This window comes from Martes martes, assembly GCF_963455335.1.
Source record: "Martes martes genome assembly, chromosome: 14".
NCBI classification, from domain to species: Eukaryota; Metazoa; Chordata; class Mammalia; order Carnivora; family Mustelidae; genus Martes; species Martes martes.
Window position 1 is genome coordinate 60,485,985 of NC_137902.1, and position 22,079 is coordinate 60,508,063.

Sequence of the window (22,079 nt, forward strand, 5' to 3'; positions counted from 1 at the left end):
AAAATATAACCCAGAAAAGAGCCTGGCACAGCCTATGAACACTGAGGATGGTACAGATGGAGTCTACCGAAGAAGAGTAAAAGGGAAAGATTTGAAAAGACGTCAGCAAAGTAACCAAAAATCAATCAAGTAGTGGTTTTAAGCTGCAGTAAAGAAGTTTTATTTGTTTTATTTTGTCTTTCCTCAATGGCAATGAAAAGATCTTTCCAGTTCCAAGCAAGGAAGTGACATGATCTGATTTATAATGTTGAATGGTTACTGTGGCTTCTGGGCAGAAAAGGGATTATAAACCAAAAGTGAAAGTAGAGAACACAGGTAGGAGATTATTGCCATAATCCAGGGAGAAATGATAAGCCTATTACAAAGCATAATGAAATAAGAACTTACATGGAAGGAAAACCTGCATCACTACGAATGCAGAAAAAATATTTATCAAATTTACAGCCTATACCAATCTAGAAAACAGAACTATTAGTTGGTTCATTATTTTACTAAGTTTTTTTTTTCTAAATTCCATCTAGTTGATAAACTCATTATTTTAGATTTTGAAGGCAAATTAAACAATGATTTAATATACTGGTTCTGAAAGTGTTTCATAGCTTTGTACCAGTCTGGGTGTTAGTGTCATAAGATGAAGACTGATGCCATGGTCTGAATTTAGATTTTATAAAAACATAGTGAGAATAACCTGGGGATTTTTAAACATGGGATTTACATGATTTGATTTCTGCTTTAAAAAGCCCAGAGAAGGAAAAAAAAAACTAATGAGAAAATTATTGTCTTTTGAAATTATTAATTAGAGGATGCAACTTCACTGCTTAGAACCCTTAAATCCAGATAAGAGATGATGTTATCACAGGCAGTTCTGGAGAGAGTGAGAAATGATAAGATATATTTTACAGAAAGATCCAAATGGATCAGAGGTAGGAAATGAAGAAAAGAGGGAACTCAAAGGTAATGCCTGGAGTTTTATACTAAATAACTGGATGACTGCTAATGCCCTAAACTGAAGTGCATAAGACAGAGAAACATTTTTTAGGGAGAAATAAAGAATCCCATTTCATTGTTAAGTTTTTAAAGCCCTAAGGATCAAGTGGAGATGGTAAGAATTGGACACAGAGGGGATCAAGATGTAGGGATCGGAGATGTAGGTTAAAGCCATAGGCCTGAAACAAATCCTCCAGGGTGGAAACAGAGACCATGAGGAGGGCTCAGGACTATCCCTAGAGTACCCTAATAGTTAAGAAAGGGTGAAGTATCAGCAAAGAAGTCTGAAAAACCAGAAATTCAGAGGATAAAATTATTTCAAAAGCCTGTAATAATAAAATGTATCAGATGCTGGTAAGATATAAATAAAACTTGTAAATTCCCCGTCCAAGAACAGAAACTGAGTAAGAATTAATTAAAGATGTTTCAAAAGGATTGTTGCTTAATACATAAGGTGAACACAAATTGCTTGAGTTAAGATGAATCCACTGCTGATGACAATGAACCTAAACATCTCAGTAGTGGTTGAGGACCTCTGCTGTATTTAGTCACTCAGGGACACAGAAGCTTTCCATTTAGTGGCTTCTGTGGATCATTTGTATCCAGACAGCAAGCAGAAGAGAGGAGACAGAGAAAGAGAGGAGGGGAGGAGGAAGAGGGAGAGAGAAGAGGAGAATAAATGAGGGCTTTTTAAGCTTTTAACTACTTTGGCTAGAAAATGATACATCATTCTTACCCACTTCCCATTGAAAAGGACTCATCAATATGGCAGTAGGGTAAGACATTTCATTTATTTGGTGTGTACTGCAACAAGAAGTGAATCCAGTGCTCCTAGCCAGTCTCTGTCATGTAAATATTTTTTGAAATCCCTTCAGTATCTCAAATTTATTCCATAAAAATATTGGAACATAATTCCATTGATCATTTTGGTCAGTACATTAATTCAATACATGTGATCTCTTTGCTTCCCTTCACCAATGACAGGCATCCGTAATTATGCTACTGTATTAAATGATTTGCTTTGTTAACTAAATTTACCAGATGCTTTAGAACTCATTTAATGCACAGATAAAATACAGTTACTACCTTTGTATCAGACATATATCTCATTCAAACTGTCCTTTATATCATAAAAATATAGTACGGTAAAAAGAATATTATATATGAGTTCTATAACACCATTGCTTTTCCATAATCATATTGTATTTGTCACATTAGAATACTGCCTTCAAGTCTACATATTTATTTCAACTAAATATATTATGTGGGGCGTCTGGGTGGCTCAGTCATTAAGCGTCTGTCTTTGGCTCAAGACATAATCCCAGAGCCCTGGGATCCAGCCCCACATCTGGCTCCTTGCTCAGCCGGAGGCCTGCTTCTCCCTCTTCCACTCCCCGTGCTTATGTTCCCTCTCTCACTGTGTTTCTCTCTATCACATAAATAAAATCTTTTAAAAAATAAAACAAAATAAAATGCATTATGTCATAAGCTATTAATAGTAAACATATTTATTTTAACAGTAACATTATGTTCTATATAGTCAATTTAAAAATTCATCACATTATGAGAAATGTGATGAATGGTAAGTAAGAACAGAGCTAGAAGAGATTCTATTGGTTAATGGACACTTAAATTACAGTTTTTAATAAAACTGCTTTCATATTCAATATTCAATAAGTTGCTTCCCTGTTAATTGCTCTAATAACAAATTAGACAAATTAAAAATAATGTATCTGCTGACTCCCAGTTGCACATCACTAGATATATAAATTGTGACAATTTTAGCATGCAGCACATCATTACTCTGAATTATGTTATTTGAAAAGAGATATTTTTTAATTGTCACTGTTATAATGGTATGAATTGTCCTAAAAATAACTGGTAGGTGAACAACGACACTACTGACCTGCTGAGAATGCTTTGAATAGTTATATCTCACACTAAAAGAATTAGCTTCAGCTGTTCTAATAGCAGCCAGTCTTTCCCACACCATTTTAAAAAATAATTAGCCAAAGTAGCAGAGATAACCTATACCTATAAGCAACATTATATATTATGAACTAATTATATCTAAACTAATATTGATCAGTCTCATTAGTAACATGTTTGTATCAATCATGTCAATTATTAGAAATAGCAAAAGACTGTAGAATGGGCATATATAGATTAGCTGATGTACTGCTCTTCACTTTTTTTCTGACCCTAAATTCAACTTCAATCAACTTAGTGATGGAATGGCAAATATTCACTCAGTCAGCTATTACTATTTCAAAATACTTAGAGAGTTCAAAATTAAGCAGTTTATTTGAAAAACATTTTATTTGAAAAATTTGTCCGCAAAGTAAATTAGCCTACTATACACAGTTTTCTATGTCAATTTAAATATATCTGTTTATACCCAATATGTATGCCTGTGTGTAAAAATGTACATACACACAATATATATGTACATATTTAGAAAAATGTGTGTGTTGTGTATGCATATGCATATACATATGTGTGTGTATTCAAATAAGGAACATAAAAATGCAAGGATATATTATCACAGAGGATTGGGTTAAACAGAGATCAAATGACATTGCCATGGTAACTGTCACCTAAAATTTCATGAAATTACAAATTAAATGTGAGGAAAACAAATACATTTAGAGCAACAGGAAAATATAAAACAGTATCATTAAAAAATAGCCAAAGATAGAAGGGAAATAAGATCAGATATTCAGCTATTTAAAAAACTGAAGGTAGAATGGAACAAATGCATTAAGGATAAAATGCATTGAGGATAAACTTCTTTGCATTTAAGCAAGCTAGAAGCCTAGCCCAATTCATATAAGAAGAGCCAGAGGGCCCTTTTGGAAAAAACAAACTGGTTGACTTCTCTCTCCTGGATTTGTGCTAAGCAATAACTAAAACTGTCATTAACCTAGAGGTTAAGCAATTAGTGTGGAAATTGGAGCAGTAGAATCAAGAGTGTGTCTCCAATACTGCTAAGTAGGTAACAACTATCCTGAAATGACATCACCAAGAAATCAAAGCTTAAATCGGGTAGCATATCTTACTATTACTCTTACTCCACTATAGATTGAACTGACAAGTAAGTTATAATTATCACTTTCAAACATTATGCAATTATGAATTATAAGAGAACAAAACAGTAAAAGACAGGTACCAACCAGACAACAGAACTAATGCTTAAAAGAAAAAAGGATTTGTAATGTAAACAACTTAATGATAGAATAAATACCAATTTTATCCAAATTAATCACCTGCCTCAAACCTCATATAAAAATCAGTGTAAGATGGAATGTGAGCAATGTGTGAAATACAAAGCAATAAAGCTTCTGGGTAAAAATATCAGAAAATATATTAATGATTACGGGATAGGCAATGATTATTTAAATGGGATTCAAATATAGCAACGGTAAAGAAAAAGTTGATATGGCAGTCTCAATCTAAATTAAAAATGTTCTCATCAAAAGATGCAATTAATAGAGTTAAGAGGCAAGCCAATGGAGCGCCTGGGTGGCTCAGTGGGTTAAGCCTCTGCCTTTGACTCAGGTCGTGGTCTCGGGGTCCTGGGATCGAGCCCCACATTGGACTCTCTGCTCAGCAGGGAGCATGCTTCTCTCTCTCTGTCTGCTTGTGATCTCTGTCTGTCAAATCAATAAATAAAATCTTTCAAAAAAAGAAAAAGGCAAGCCAAGTTTTTTTGTAATGATATTAGAAGTTCTTTGTATCACGATATTAGACAAAGAAACTGTATCTGAACACTCCAAGAAATGTTACTGATCAATAAGATAACCTAGCAAAAATGAACAAAATTTTGGAGAGACACATAACCAAAAAAGATACCTAAATGGCCAATAAGTTGTCCACCATCATTAATCACCAGAGAAAAAGTAAAACTTCGATGGTACGCTTCTACACCTGTCACCAGATTGACTAAAAGGAAAGAGGAAACTCAAGGTTTGAACAAGTACTACTCTCATCCTCTGCTGGTATTATCTTTTAAAGACAAACACACCAAAAAACCTATGACCCAGGAATTCCATCCTTACTATATACTCATGAAAAGATCTAGAAATGCATACATATGTTCAGGGATAAGTTATTGATGATAGTTCATTTTGCATCTTTTTTTTTTCTACAACCAAATATTAAGTGGAGAAAAATTCTGGTGAGGAGGAAAAGTATAATTTGGATATTTTGAAGATTTTGAATTACCTTCTTTTTAGAATATCAGTACAGAAACATATCTTTCTAGTATCTCACTGCTAAAGTACTTGCTCTCTCTCTTCCCCCGTCCTTTCTCTTGCCTGTTACTTACAGACACAGCCTACAAAGCAAAGACTTGTTAAGCTATCACTCACTTTGTAGTCAACCATTAAAACTACCAGTGAAGAATATGATTTTACCTTATGGTATTAGACAGGGTTTCACATGATTATGGAAGTTGACAAATTTCTCTATATTCCCTCCGCAAGCTGGAGACCCAAGAAAACCAGTCATGTAATTCAGCCTAAATCCAAAGGCATGAAAACCATGGGAGCCAATAGTTTAAATCCCAGTATAAGGGCCAGAGAAAATGACAACACATGTCCCCACTCAACCAGGCAGGAAGGAAGCAAAATGGGGCAAATATTTTCTTCCCCTTCTTTGTTATTCTGTTCAAACCTTCGATGAATTCACTAATGCCCACATTGGGAAAGGCAGTATTCTTGACTAAGTTCACTAATTCAAATGATTATCTCGTCTGGAAACACCTCACAGACACACCCAGATAGAATGTTTAATCTATCTGGGTACCCCAGGGCCAGTCAAGTTCACATAGAAACTCTGTCATCATACTTACTACAGTACAATGGCTTAGCATAGTGTCTTGAATATTTTACTGAATGAATAAATATTTGTTGAATAAAGCATTTTAAATTTAGTACTTATAAAATAAGATATTCTTTAAAAGGGGGACGGTGCCTGTGTGGCTCAGTCTGTTAAGTGTCTGCCTTCTGCTCAGGTCATGATCCCAGGGTCCCAGAACTGGGCTCCACATAGGGCTGTCTGCTCAGTGGGGATCCTGCTTCTCCCTCTACCTTTGCCCCTCCCCCTGCTTGTCTGCTCTCTCTTTCTCTGTTTCTCTCTCTGTCAAATAAATAAAAATCTTAAAAAAAGAAAGAAAAATAAAAGCAGGGGAGTGGTTATCATAAAAGTCAAATAGTGTTTACCTCTGGGAGAAAGGAGAGTCTTAAAATTAAAAAAAAAAAAAAAGGAGAGTCTTATAATCAGAAAAGGGAACATGAAGACTTTTTGAGATGCTGGCAGTGCTCTATTTTTTGATCTGGGGTAGTTTCATGTATATTTGCTATAAATTATCTGTTAAACTATACATATGTTTTCTATATTTGTGTTATATTTTGTAATAAAAAATGTGAAATTTTTTTAGAGCCAGGTCTTGTGTTTTATTTTTTTAATTCCAGTATAAACAACATATAGTGTTATACTAGTTTCAGGTGTACAACATAATGATTCATCAATTCTATACATTACTAAATGTTAATCATGAGACTATACTCTTAATGCTTTTATTTCACCCATCCCCCACTGACCTCCTTGCAAGTAACCATCAATTTGTTCTCTGTAGTTAAGGGTCTGTTTGGAGGGAGGTTGTCTTTTTTTAGTTCACTCACTTGTTTTGTTTCTTAAACTCTACATGGAGTGAAATCATATGGTATTTATCTGTCTTTGACTGATTTATTTTACTTAGCATTATACGTTCTAGATCCATCCATATTGTTGCGAATGGCAGGATTTCATTCTTTTAGCTGAGTGATATTCCAGTATGTGTTCATCTCCTTTACCCATTCATCTATCAATGGGCACGTGGGTTGCTAAAAATGTGAAAAATTTTAAAACCCAGAAATAAAACATAGGATCTACAGAAAATTTTAATATATGACAGAAGAGGAATTTCAGTTCAGTGGGATAAATTGTTCAGTTCAGTTCAGGATGGATGGATGGATTGATTATTTAGTAAGAATTACTGGCACAAGTGTCAATCAACCAAAATAAAATTAAATATCTTTATGTATAAAAATAAATGTCAGATGGATTTTTAAAAACTGAATGTAAACATTTAAATATTAAAAATCTTAGAAGAGAATCTAGGAGACAATACATACCACCTATGGTGTAGGGAATATTTTTCCAACTAAAAGTGGAAACTGAGAAGCTATAAAAGAAGCGATATATATTTGAATATATATACACTTTAAAAACTGTTTCACAAGGACTGTCTGGGTTGCTCAGTCTGTTAAGCATCTGTCTTCTCCCAGGGTCCTGGGTTTGGGCCCCACATCAGACTCCCTGCTCAGCCTCTCTGCCTGCCACTCCCCTGGCTTGTGCTGTCTCTCCCTGTCAAATGAATAAATAAAATGTTTCAAAAAATAAAAAATAAAATAAAATTAGTACTTATGGATAGATGTGGAAAAACTTTCAAAGCCGAAGTTATAAAGTGAACACTTATTTTAGTGAGCTTGGCTTTCTATTCCGGGCTTTCTCCTTTCTCTGCTTATTTCTTTAAAAGTATTGCACAAATGCCCAAACCCTGGCTTTCTGTGTCTACCAATAATATCTAAAAGCTTGCTTTTATTAACTGTATGCTTGTGATGGAGCACCAGTTTTCTTTTTCAGGGTATCTCCACTACGCTTGTGATCTTGACATGCTTGTCCCAAATAGGTGAGCAACCCCATCACAACACAAGATGTTATAGAAGTCATTGGTCACTTCAATAATGATGAACTCACAATGTTCATACTTCTCAAATTACCTTTAGGAGAGTCAGTTTCACTTTATTTTTTATAATTTTTTAACTATCATGGATTGATACAAGATGTGGTACATATATACTCAGCCATCAGAAAAGATGAATACCCACCATTTGCATCGACATGGATGAAACTGGAAGGAATTATGCTAACTGAAGTAAGTCAAACAGAGAAAGACAATTATCGTATGGTTTCATTCATTTGTTGAACATAAACATAACATGGAAGACTGTAGGGGAAGGGAGGGAAATCTAAAGGGAGAGAAGTCAGAGGAGAAAAACCATGAGAGACTACGGACCCTGGGCAAGAAACAGGGTTTCAGAGAGAAGAGGGTATAGGGTGGGATAACAGAGTAATGGGTATTAAGGAGGGCAAATGTTGTGATGAACACTGGGTGTTATATGCAACTAATGAATCACTGAACACTACATCAAAACTAAATGCACTATACAGTGGCTAACTGAACATAATAAAAAAAAGAAAAAGAAATATTAGGAGAATAACATATTTGAGTGTCATGACAATGAAAAATCACTCTAAAAGTTTCTAAATACTGCCTCTTTTCCTACTTCTGCTTTTATAGATTAGTTAATGACCAGTTTGAAGACACAGGTTGGTAGACCACCCTTTGAGTATTGGTGCTCTAAATTACTCGGGAGAGGGTAAAGATCAAGATCTTAACACACACACAAATGGTACAATGAAATTAGAGTTATTTGGGGAGGCTTTATATAGGAGTTATTTGCAAATGTGTGGGCAAAGAATAGAGAAAAGTTGAAAGATAACAACCAGAATTTCTATTATAGACAGGAATTCTTCGTTTCATGCAAGTTATATTAAACAAGATCTCATAGCAAATCAACTCTGATTTAAGATTTAAACTCTTCTGACTGAACCCAAACAAAATAGATGATCTTCTGAGAAGTTTTAACTGGACACCTACATATAAAAATGAGTGATGAGAGATGACTTAACCTATGAATAAGTATAAAATAACAGAATATAGGCTAAATGCCTAAGTACAAAGAGACTAAGGGAGAATGATCAGAAGAAAATGGTGAAAAATTAGTGAAGCTACTCAACTTATACCTGCTCTTGAAATTATTCAGTTCCAAAGCATGTCAGAAAGTAAGCACTGAACACATTACTGAGAAGTACTGATACGGTAATTCGTGGCATTAGGAAAGTCATCAAGGTATGACTGGCAATTTGTATTTGGAAGAATCCAAAGATTCCCTCAATGAACACTAAGGGTGTGTGCTGAGAAATAATGTGAGAAGATACAGAAACAGCTCTTGCTACTTACAAACTTGCAGAGCAACAGATCACAGACTATATTGTTTCCTTTTTATTCGTTTATATTTATTTGTTTATTTGTTTGTTTGTTTAATTTAAATTCAATTAGCCAACATATAGTACATCATAGTGTTTCCTAATGTGTCACCAGCAGAAGGACTCTCTTCAGGTACACATGTATTGACATCTTTTCTGTTGACAAATAGTAAAAAAAAAAAGAACTATGCAGGTTTCATATTCAAATAAATCAGAGAGAATAGAAAATCGTTAAGCTCCCACTTTAATAATTAGCTAAGGAGATTTATTCTGAGCTTTCATGAAGCCTTTAAAAGAAGTATATTAAAAAGTAGAATCATCACCTTTCAAGGTTTACCATTTTCCATCTGTCACTCTGTCATGAATACCTCTTCATTTATATTAATTTTGCAAAATTAGACAGAAAGCATTTGTTGTGGATAATAGTGTCTGTCTCAGTTTGTCAGCCAAAATGTAAAATAAACCTGAATATGCAGTTAATTGAGATTTAATAAGAATTGCATGTTGGTTAAATAATAAATCATAAGAACTTGAATCAAAGCCTTTTACCAGGCAAGTACATAATGAACCTTAAAATGGATTAATATTCCAGTGCCGAGGATTCGCAGAAACCCATTAGGCAAACACACCATCATTTATTCTAGTTAAAAAAATATAAAAGTTTTGCCAGGTTTCTCAAATACAAATGTATGTGAGGAGGTAGCCCTTCCTTTCTGCAGTTTACTGGTTCAAAACCAAGCATAAATTGTTATAGTGTTTGTTACACTAAATTCCAAAAAGTAAAGTTTCACTTATCAGACTACACACACTAAGCTACTGAGTTTATTATGTTATAGAAGTCCTATAAATAAAAATTACATATTTAAATATATTTTATTTAATTTATGAAGTCTTTTCATTTTAGCTCCTTTAAGACTACTTATGCACACCTACTCTCAAGATATGTTACTCCATGAGGTGCCTGGGTGGCTCAGTGGGTTAAAGCCTCTGCCTTCGGCCCAGGTCATGTTCTCAGGGTCCTGGGATCGAGCCCCGCATCAGGCTCTCTGCTCAGCAGGGAGCCTGCTTCCTCCTCTCTCTGCCTGCTTCTCTGCCTACTTGTGATCTCTGTCTGTCAAATGAATAAATTAAAAAAAAAAATCTTTAAAAAAAAAAAAGATATGTTACTCTTTTCCTAAGAAAATAGTGAATTGTGTAGAACAGCATTTTAAGGTGTGTTAGTTGAATGACTTTTAACCTTTTTTCCCATCTTCAGTAGTTGCTGCTTCATGTCCTAAGTGTGCATCTATCAGTCAAATTGTGCTTCTATAATACATGTTGGTGAATTAATAAATGAATGTAACTGTTTGCATAAGACACTCTAACATATTTCCCATCACAGTGTTTTATTAACTTTAAAAAGTTCAAATCATAATGTTTAAACATATTGGAACATTTTAAAATGTAACTACACATAAAGCCAACCAGGTGATATTACAAATTATGTGTTTTCCATTAGACTCCATAGTCTGCAAGTTAATTTTGTTAGACCAATGTACCCACACCATCAACAAAAATATTCATCATCATTATCACTTTTCAGCTGGCAGAAATTAGTAGCAGATGTTATGGAAGTTTTCCATGTTTATATTCAGAGATGTTCAACATTCCCCTGTGAATTCAAACTAGGAAAACACAATGAATCATGTCCCTGCAGTCATAGCAAACCATATTTTGCATCATAATAACCGTTTGTCTAATGGAAACTCATCTCCAATTTGTTTCCCCTCAAAGGTAAGGAAGCTAAAGAACAGTTGGATCTCAATAAAAATTGTTCTTCATATTGCTCAGACTAAAAAATAAAAATGTTTTGTTATATTATATATAAGATTCTGCAGCACCCAATAAAATTACCAGATCTTTCTCTTGTACCATTTCATTGTTCAACTTATATATTTAAGAAATAGTTACATTTTTTAAGGTTTATACTCTTTTATTACCACTCCTTTAAAATTAATGAAGATGATTTATTTTGTTTTTAAAGAAATAGCTTTTTCAAATACAGTATAAAACAGGCCAAGTAAACATTACAAAAGGGCAAAAATAATTCAATACTGGAATGTTTTGAAACACCTAAAATGAGCTTGTAAGAACAATTTCACGTTGCACTTAGTATTGAATTCATTCAAAGCAAAGCCAAAAAGGAGCTCATCTTATAAGCATAAACATATTTCTAATATCAATTTTGAGAAGAAATTGCTGCATACGTCTTGATATAAGAGAATATGAATAATGTGTTAGATGACATTTGGAACAGAGTTAGCAGTAGAAATAAAAGCACTTTCTTAAATTATATAACTTATATCAACACTGATAAACACTGAGAAAATGACATTTAATTATAAACCCTGAAGGCATTGGAAGCAGTGAGGGGTTAGACTGGATATATAAATTTTTGGTCCTGCTAGTAAATAGAACAATAGAGAGCTCTAATTAGGAAGTTTTAGAACAGTTTCCCAAGATTACTTGTTGTCACTAAGATGCTCTGTGATAGACACAGTGTTTCTTACTTCAATAATATTGGGAGTCTTGGGGCACTTGGGTGGCTCAGTGGGTTAAGCCTCCGCCTTCAGCTCAGGTCATGATCTCAGGGTCCCGGGATCGAGCCTTGCATCGGGGTCTCTGCTGAGCAGGGAGTCTGCTTCCCCCTCTCTCTGCCTGCCTCTCTGCCTCTCTGCCTACTTGTGATCTCTCTCTGTCTGTCAAATAAATAAATAAAATCTTAAAAATAATAATAATAATAATATTGGAAGTCTTCACATACTGTCTGATCATCTAAATTTTCATAATTCATATTAATATATCAATACCTATGAGAAGTCCTGCCACAAACAAATTTGGTTGTATAAGTAAACTTTGTAATTTTTAAAATTATTTAACCACAAAACTCACTTTTTGTGGCAGCCTTTACACAAGTGATGTATTGTTTAAGTAATATTCCAGAGAACAGGTTTTATAATTTTCTGATACAGCAGGATTGATAACTGGCCTTTTTCTAAATAAAGGAATTCAACTAGAACATTTAACTATAATGACTGGTTGTCGTTTCATAGTTGTTTTTTTCTAATAGGTGCCCATCAGTTCAATATTTTTCACATTGATTAAGAAGCTTTATACAATGTATATATGAGATACAAACGGGACAGGTGGTAGGGAAATTTAGAACTGAATTCTAACCTAAATGAAAGGTCAATGTGTTTCTACCTAAAGTTGAACCACAGGGTTCTGTTAGGAAGAACTTAGTTTAAAAAGAAATAAATAAAAAGTGGTCTTTGAATTTGCTTAAATCTTTTCAAGGGGAAAAAAAAAAAAAAAACACAAAAAACAAAAACCTATTCCAAAGTATCTTAGGTTGAATTCCCTAGAATTGGAAGCTGATGTGGGGAGTTTTGTTCAAGTGCTCTGTAAACAAGTGAGAAAAGCAGGACGGGGTGGTGCAAAAAGTTCAACAAAGATGGCTTTTTAATGAAGAACTCCAGCCTCAGTCAGTACAAACTACCTGCCAGTGGCTTTATAATATGTTTTGGAGGTGAAGTGGAGAGAGTATGGCTAGGTCAATTATCTGGAGAAGAGTGAAGCTATACATGGTCAAGGGCTAATACTCATTGCCTGTTAAAAGGTGGGAAAGGAATGGGAGGGGTGCCCACAGCAACTACTACAGGTGTCTTTAAGCCTGTTAAATTTAGAAAAGTTAGCAGTCGTAAAAAATAAATAAATAAATAGTGCTATTGGCAGTCATTAACAATGCAAAGCTTGGAAAATGATTTATAAAACAATTGTCTAAATCTAAGTAATCTTCAGTTTCTCACACGCAACATGTTTTTACACTTGTACTCAAATGCCGCAGGGTTAAATACATTCTACAGACTGAATTCTAAGCCAATCAGCCACATATCCCGACTAGGACTGAGTCTCCATCCCACTATTTCCTAGACAGTAAAGGGCATGCACATCTTTTTAGGAGCTATCTTTAAAATCTCTTTTTCACTCCACATATCCCATCTATAACCAAGTTCTCTTGTTTTTGCTCTGAAATATCTCTTAAATCCATTTCCCTTCATTGCTTTGCTACAAAATGCCATACAAAGTACCACCATTTCTAGCTGAAATTATGAAAAATATCTTGTGTGCTTTACTGCATTTGGTCTTAACCTCCTTTAATATATTTCTGTGTTGCATCTAGAGCTACCTTCCTAAAGCAAATGTAATTATATATTCTTCCTTTGTAAATCTACCACTGCATGGCCTTTGTTCTCAAGACAAAGAACCAAATCATTAACATGGCCCAAAGGGTTATGTGGAATTAGTCTCCTTCCTATATTTATACCTCTTCTACTTTTTTGTTTTGTTTTGTTTTGTTTTGTTTCCCTTTCTTTGTGTAGCTTAACCACTCTGGCTTTCCTTTCAAGTCCTCATATACTGCATAGGCCCTTCTGTTTCGCGGTATTCATACATATCCTTTCCAACTACCTGGCATTCTAATTCTCTACTCATGAATCCAAACACACACACACACACACACACACACACACGTGTGCAGGGGCATGTGCACACATTCGTCCACCATTGCACTTTTGGAAGTTAACTCTTTAGTGTTTTTCATATCTCACTTATTTTTTAATTTAATTTTTTTTTTAAGTGTTCCAAAATATCTCATTTAAATCATCAGTTTCTCAAGGAAGATACCAGAGATCTCCTTTCCACCCACTCACATTTTCTTTGCTTTACCTCCATCCAAATTCTGACTACATTTACCCTAAAATATTCACTTCCTTGAAGATGGGAGAAGGTGGGAGATGCTGCTAGAGATACTCCGCTATCACAATAGCATAACCTACAAGTCTGAGAGAGTTAATGTTTCACCAAAAAACCATCAACCAGTGCTCCACCCATTGTTTCAGAAATAGATAATTCTGGGTCCATGCTCCTGGTGAGGAGGGAAGAAAGGCTTGTTTTCAAAGAAGTGAACAGATATACAATACATCTTTGTATTGGGTTTATCTTCTTGCTTTGCTTCAATCTCATTGATCATTTGCTCCTGTTCTCTGGCATCACTGTCCCAAAGTAAATCCTTTATGTTGGTCTCCAATTTTTGAGGTAGACCTCAGGCTAAGAGAGCAGTGCCAGTGTAACTCTTGAAAGCGGCCCTTCAGGTGAAATGCTGTAAATGAGTCACTCCATCTCACACAACAACATGAGCAGCATGACTGTGGTGAGTTGGGTAGTGATAAAAATTAACTATGCAATAACTTCACATTATAAGACTCTCCCTGATGGCGGTTGGGGTGAAGGAAGCTTAGGAGATGATAAAGCCTGATAAAGTAGTGGTGGCCCCTGAATAGCTAGAACCATCTTACCAGACATACATCCACATTGCCTATTCTATATCTCTAGTGGCTATTTAATAAACGTCACGCTATCCATTTTTATATCTTTTTAGAATTCTCTGCCCATCCACACAAAATCCGTCAACACTCTTATCAGCTTTCCTGAGAAAGATATCAAAAATCCGACTACTTTTCATGATATACTATCCTAGTCCAAACCAAGCATCATTGCTTCTCTGTATTAGTGTGTCATAACTGGCCCCCAATTTCTGTCTTTGACCCCTATACATTTTATTTTACATGTAGATGCCACTTTGACTATCTTAGGCACAGATCAACTTACGTCACTTCTTTACTCAAAACTGTCCAACTTACCTTCACTTTGTTCCATGCAAGTCCTTATTATTGCCTAAATGGCTGCACAAGTTCCAATCCTCACTAATTCTCTGACCTCAAGATTTATAATTCTTCCCATGCTCAAGCTCCCCTAACTATACTTGATTTTTTGCTGTTCCTCATAATGTCTAAATGGCTCACTCGCTTCTCTTCTTTTATATCATTGGTATTACCTTTTTTAAAAAATGACACCCTTCAATAGCACTGTTCTATACCACGTTACTCATTTAATGTTGTTCTTAACACTTATAATCACGTCTGTATATTTGTTTATGGCCTGATTAGTTCTAATATAATGTTCATTCTTAGAAAGTAAAATCCTCATTTCCCTCAATGTTTGTCCCTAGTACTGAATGGACGCCTGAAAGACAGTATGTGTTAAAATATATATATTTGATAGAATCAGTCAATGCTGGTTCAGCTAAGCCAACATAATCCTTTTCACTTTATTTAAATATATGTCAAGAACACTAGACAGATGCCTTTTCGCTTTCCTCTCTGTCTTTCTTAAAGTGTTGGAATACCTATATCATATATATGTATAAAAAGAAATATATATAGCTTTACATGTTATATTCTATGTGTGTATTTTGTACTACTTGGTGACCTTTTCTTTTTTCCTATTCTTTGATCTCCTAGATAAAACAGTGATTGGAGAAGATATTTAACAAATGGTACTAAATGACATATATATACATATGGTAAAATGGTTACCATTGTGAAAAACTATCAAGTTTACTTGAATCAATAATGATGCTCTATCCAAATAAGAATGCTTATTATACTGTTTGCAGTAAAGTTTCACTCGATAAAATTTTATTGTGGAAAATTGCTCTAATACAAAAATTTAAATCAACATTATAGCAGATTACTTCATTTCATTTATGGAAGCACTGAAATGTCCAATAGGATTATGATATTAAATTCCTATGGCTGGATCTAAAAGCTATCCATTATGTGCTTCCATCTCATCTCCCATTTCACATTCTTTTAAAGTATAATACTAGGATCAGTTTTACCAGTGAAGAAAAGCCCATTCCCTCATGCTTCTCCTTTTGGATTGTGTTCTCAAATAACAGAAAGCCATTTCTTCTCCCCATAACCTGCCCAAAGATATCCATCATACAAAGTCTAGCCATGGATCCGTCTTTCCTCTGAAGCCTTTTCTGATTCAGTGATAATATTCTGATATGGACTGGTATGCTTTAGGTTACACAGCTAGTCAATTAATTCATCTTACGTGTTCAACTTTGATTTCAAGTTACTGATTACTATTTGTCTAATGTCTTAAGTTACAATGTAAACTATTTGAGAGCCAAAACCACAATGCTCATAGCACTGATAAATGATTTTCCCCCAAAAGTGATATAAATCTGATAATGGTAACTGAATGAAGTAGGGGTTTATTTTCTTTATACTGTAAGCATGTTGTAGGTCAGAAACTCAAGCTATGAATTGTGTCCTAATATCATTAGTATCCTAGGCTCCTTCAATCTTGCCTTTCCATAATCCTTACTGCCTTGGCTTTTCATTCTGATTATTGCCTTATGATTTCGAGCACATATTCCAGTAAGACAAAAAGAAAGAAAGAATGCAGCAACTAAAGCACTTTTCCTAGAGCAACTTCTCTGTATATTGAGAAGAAAATCATCTCAATGGACATTTGGCCTGATAATATTGACAAAAACTGTAACTCACCCACTCTTACTGCATTTCTAACAAGCTTATAGATGTGATCCCTGAACCACACTGAGTAGCAAATGTTATACTATATATTTTTTAAGTATGCTGTCAACTGAGATCTGTCCAGTTTCATATAAAGGCCCTGCCTCTTATCTAACTGAGTGGTCCTGGGCAATATTTTTAACTGTCTATTTCCCCATCTATAAACTTGAGCTAACAATAGAACTAATTTTATAGGTCTTTAAGAAAATTAAATTTTACAATCCATATGAAGCACTTAACATAATGGCTATCCCAACAGAAGTATTCAATGACTTTTTAGCAATTACTGATATTTGTACTGTTATAACCAGAAGCTAGCACTTTCCACGGTGCCTTCCATGATATATTCAAAGCTATTCCCTATAAAACATAATAATAATTTTGGAGAAAAAAACTGAGTTACATAGATTTAACCAAATCAAAGCATTTAAGAAGCTCAATCACAGATAGACCTTCTGAAGTTTGAAATTTACTAATTCGATCTGTGAATTTCCAAGGAGTACCTCATTTAGCATTTCACAAAACTATAGACCAATTAAACTATTTTTATAAGTGGAGCCCAAGAAATTGGTGTAGAGCCATAATACTGTCAAGCTCCTTCCTAGTCTAAATGACAATCCTTCCTAAATTTGTTCTGGAAACTGCCTTCATGATCATATTTAGCAATTCTGCATTAGAGTCTAGTCTCAGGGCAAAGTTAAAGAAACAACTCAGGAGATGTTTCACAAAATTTAGGTGAGCTATCCCACTAGAAGAGAAGTTGCAATCATCAATATACAAGTGCATCTACAACAGGAGAATCATGAAGATTTTATCAAAATATCAAAGAGAAAAAAGGAAGGAGAGGTTCAGGAACAAGAAAAGGTAGAGGAAGAAGAACGTTTATTCCTAAGAACTTCTATGAATATCCCTTGATTTCCAAGTATCACTGAGCCTTAAACTAAGGGCAAGAAATTCCTTCTAGACACAACTTTATCTCAGATGTTGTAATAAACATTGTTTCATAGGTGGTTAACAATTAACTGTTTGTCATAGATATTCTTTTTCTTTCTTTGCATTAACTAGGGAAAATGAGTAAATGATCAATGAATTTGGCTATACTGTGTCAGAGGATCGATTTATATTTATAAATATCCATATTGGGCACGCAAATACTGAGTTAATGTGTAGTTGAATAAAAGTGCTAAATATGATGTCGATGGGGTGCCTGGGTGGCTCAGTGGGTTAAAGCCTCTGTCTTCGGCTCAGGTCATGATCCCAGGGTCCTGGGATCGAGCCCCGTGTCGGGCTCTCTGCTCAGCAGGAAGCCTGCTTCCCCTTCTCTCTCTGCCTGCCTCTCTGCCTATTTGTGATCTCTGTCTGTCAAATAAATAAATAAAACTTTGAACAACAGCAACAACAACAAAAATATGGGGTCAAAATCAGGATACTTGATAGAATAAGTTAACTAACATTGACTCTCCAGGAAATCTTCCTGTTTTTCTTGGCCTTCCCTACCAAATGAGGCCTAGTAAATGTGTGCTTACTGTTTGACATGCACATTTTCCCCCCTTCAAACTGTAGTACTACTTAAAGCAACAGAGCCAAAGTTCTAGAATAAAAACATAGACTATATCCTGACAAATGTTATTAATACTAGAAATTCAGAGATCTAAAAGCAAATATGGACGATAAAAAAATTGGAATTAGTACTTTGAAATGGCTTCTTTGTCATATCATCTGATAAAACTTATTTGTTTTTAAATGAGTGCTCTGAAAGAGCATTGGAAGGAAAAGCTAATCCCAAGATGAAAGACACCGGCATTCTTAAGATGTCGTGTATCATTCTTGGAACCAAAGAACTGACAGGTCATCACTCTAGAGTCCCTTACATTCTTTCAGAGGCATGTACTACTGAAATGATTTCATACAGCCAAGCAGAAGCTGTAGGACTTAAAAAATGGTGCCATTATGGGTATCCACCAGCAATCAGTTATCTGCCAATTGACATAAGCAATGTCAATAAAAGCAGTACCTTGAATGTGGTTATCCACAAAGTGCTGGAGATATTATGATCATAAAATTCTCGAGGAAAGAATGTACTTGTATGTAGAGACATTAGATCCAATACTTTTCTCAAAGACACTTAAAGTTGATTTCTTATGAAGACTGTAAATAAAGAAAACATTATGGGAGTTGGAGTTAGAATATGCTGCACGGAAGTTTTGTATGATCTAGAAAATGTGCTTGATTCAGAAAGATAGCCTGGACTCAATAGCAGGAACTTAGAGCTGCAAGGGAGTGGCTTTTCCTTATTCAGTAGGTTGTGTTTGAAACCACCTCAATGTAACTTCAACAATTCCTGTTTCTGACTTGAGGACTAAAAGAGAGAAGAGTATGTGAAATCAAAAAGGCCGGTATTTGCAGTATCCTTAGCTATTGTTTTTGGGATCCAGCTGCCAAAAAGAAACACCAAAATAAGAAAGTACATTCTCTCTGCAGAAGGAGTGATTTGGAGAGATCAGCAGCCAAAAGGTAAGAACTTCTAGACAGTAAAGCTTTGATAGAAACTACCTTCAGGTAGTGCCACTGGTGGAGAGCAAAACATAACATTAAAGCAGTAGATAAGAAAGGTAGAACATTAAATATCAACAGGAGAATGAATATATTAATTTTGTGGTAGTCACATAATGGATATTATTCAGAAAGTATAGTGAATGATCTACAACTATACACAACAATATGGTGATTACCACAGAGAAGTCAACCAAAAAACTGTACATGTGTATGATTCTATATGAAGAAAATAAAACAGACAAAACTTATTTATACTGAAGACATTAGAATAGTAGTTACTCTTGCAAAATGTATTGTCAGGAAGGGGACACAAAGAAAACTTCTAAAATGGTAGTAACATTCTATTTCTTATGAGTGGTGATTATTCAAGGTGTTACATTTGTGGTAATTTATTGAATCATATAACTATAGTGTGCAGATTTTTAGATACATTATACTTCAATAAGAATTTTTCATAAGCTTGAAAATACAAGAAAAGGCTCTTAGATTTTTGTAGAGAGAAGCAGCAAGAAAAGGCTATCAGAGTCTCAGAGAGAGAAGAGTAGAGGAAAGATCCCATTACATGGCAGGTAGGGAAGAAGAATCTAATCTACTTAGGTATTTTACTATAATCTGATGTCTTATAATAGCTCAGCCTCATATCTCAGTTACTCTTTTTTTAGAAGAAAACCTAATCATTTTGTAATTTCTTACTTTGCAAGAAAAAATATTAAAAAAAAAAGAACAATCCTTTCAGGACAAATAGAATATTGCATTTTATGTAGAGCAAAACTGTCATTCAAAAATGAAAGGAAAGAACCTGTCATTCCATATGCAGGTATATAAATTGAAAAAAATAGTAGTTTTACCCAGCTCTAAAGAAAGAAAACAACTCCTTAGTAAGTGAACAATAATAGTAAATAAATAAAAATATATTATCAGTTTTAAGAAATGCAAAATCATTAAATAATCAAAAGATAACATTATTTTTTCCTAAGGATAAAGTGAGAAAGTTGTTAATGAAAAACAAATTATAAAGTCCCTGAGTGGTTTTAAAATAATGCTTCTAATTTTGTACACAAAACAAACAAACAGGAAAACATAAAGAAAAAAAAAACCTGATCATTACCAGATCATAAAATTATCCCCAAACTGAAATAGTTTCTTGGTCGGCTTCTGAGTTTGAATTATATGGCTGTGACCACATTAGAGAAATGAAATCATTCACACCAGCAGCAAGATGTAGAGGCAACTAAAAAGATAAAGCTATTTCGTAAAAAACTTCCAGACCTTAACTTTGCCTACAAAGACTACATTTCCTCTAGAAATTTTAAAAGCTTAGAACTATTCTTAGTGTGCAATTAAATCATGAGTCCAGATATTTTAGCCACTGCCAGGCAAATTAGAAAATCAAACTGAATGCTTTTTTAATATCCATTAAACTGTTATCATTTCAAAGTAATACTTTGTTTCTCAGCAATCCTAAACAAACTTGTCCTCAGACATGAATTCTTGAAAAACACTTGTTACATCTTTTTGTATCTGATACATACAACCCATGATACATACAACTCATCCATTCCTAAGAAAGAATTACCAGATCACTTTTAGTAAATCAGTTTTCATCGACTTCACCCCTACAACTCTGCTTCCCAGTTCCTATATGTAAGTGTGTTCAGATAAAATAATTATTAAAATTTAGTTTAAGTATATGAAAACATATAGGGGTGCCTGGGTGTCTCAGTTGGTTAAGTGTCCAACTCTTGATTCGGGCTCAGGTCATGATCTCAGAGTCATTAGCTTGAGTGCCTTGTCTGGCTCTGCACTCAGTTGGAAGTCTGCTTGACTTTCTCTCTCTCCCCCACCCCCTGCACCTTCCCTTGAGTTCTGTCTCTCTCTTTCTAAAATAATAAATAAATAAATCTTTTAAAATTACATAAATCACTTGAAGGAATATATTATATTAAAGATATTAATTATATATAGAGAGAGAAATATATTATTTATTATTATTATATTAATTATTATATATATGTGTGTATATATATTATTTATATTTGTGCATTGTGTTTACAAGCATTTTCAGGATCCAGGGGGTTTTGTTTGTATGTTCAGTTTTAGTGAATTGTCAAATATTTTTTAAAGATGTAGGCAAGTTAATCAATTTATTATTTTCTGATTTCTCAGTTTTGTGACATATTTGGAAAGCTTTTCATCTCTAAGTCCATTATACATAGAATAAAAAGTTCCTGTGTGTTTTTCTAGAACTCATATAGCTTTTTTTTTTTTTTCTTCTGTTTTGGTGTTCACATCTCTGTTCCATCTGATAGTTATTTTTGCATAAGGAGTGGGTAAGTATAAACATTACCTTTTTTCCTGATAGGTACACTGTTGTCTCAGTAACATTTTCTAAATAATCTCTTCCCACTCCACATTCAATGCCATGTCTTTATAGCTGGGTAATTAATCTGTTTACATGATTTAAATGCACTGATTCATTTACTATGACTTCACTATGTGTGTATTTTCTTGATGGGGCTACATCTTCTAATCATTTAACTTTTTATTTTTTTTTATTTTTTTTTTAAGATTTTATTTATTTATAGGCAGAGAGGCAGGCAGAGAGAGAGAGAGGGAAGCAGGCTCCCTGCTGAGCAGAGAGCCCGATGTGGGACTCGATCCCAGGACTCTGGGATCATGACCTGAGCCGAAGGCATAGGCTTTAACCCACTGAGCCACCCAGGTTCCCTCATTTAACTTTTTTAAAGGATTTATTAATTTCAGAGAGAGAGAAAAAAAAAAAAAAAACATGCACAAGTGGAAGGTAGGGGCAGAGGCAAAGAGGAAGAGAGAATCTCCTGCAGACTCCCCGCTGGGTGTGGAGACTGACATGGGGCTTGATCTTCCAACCCAGAG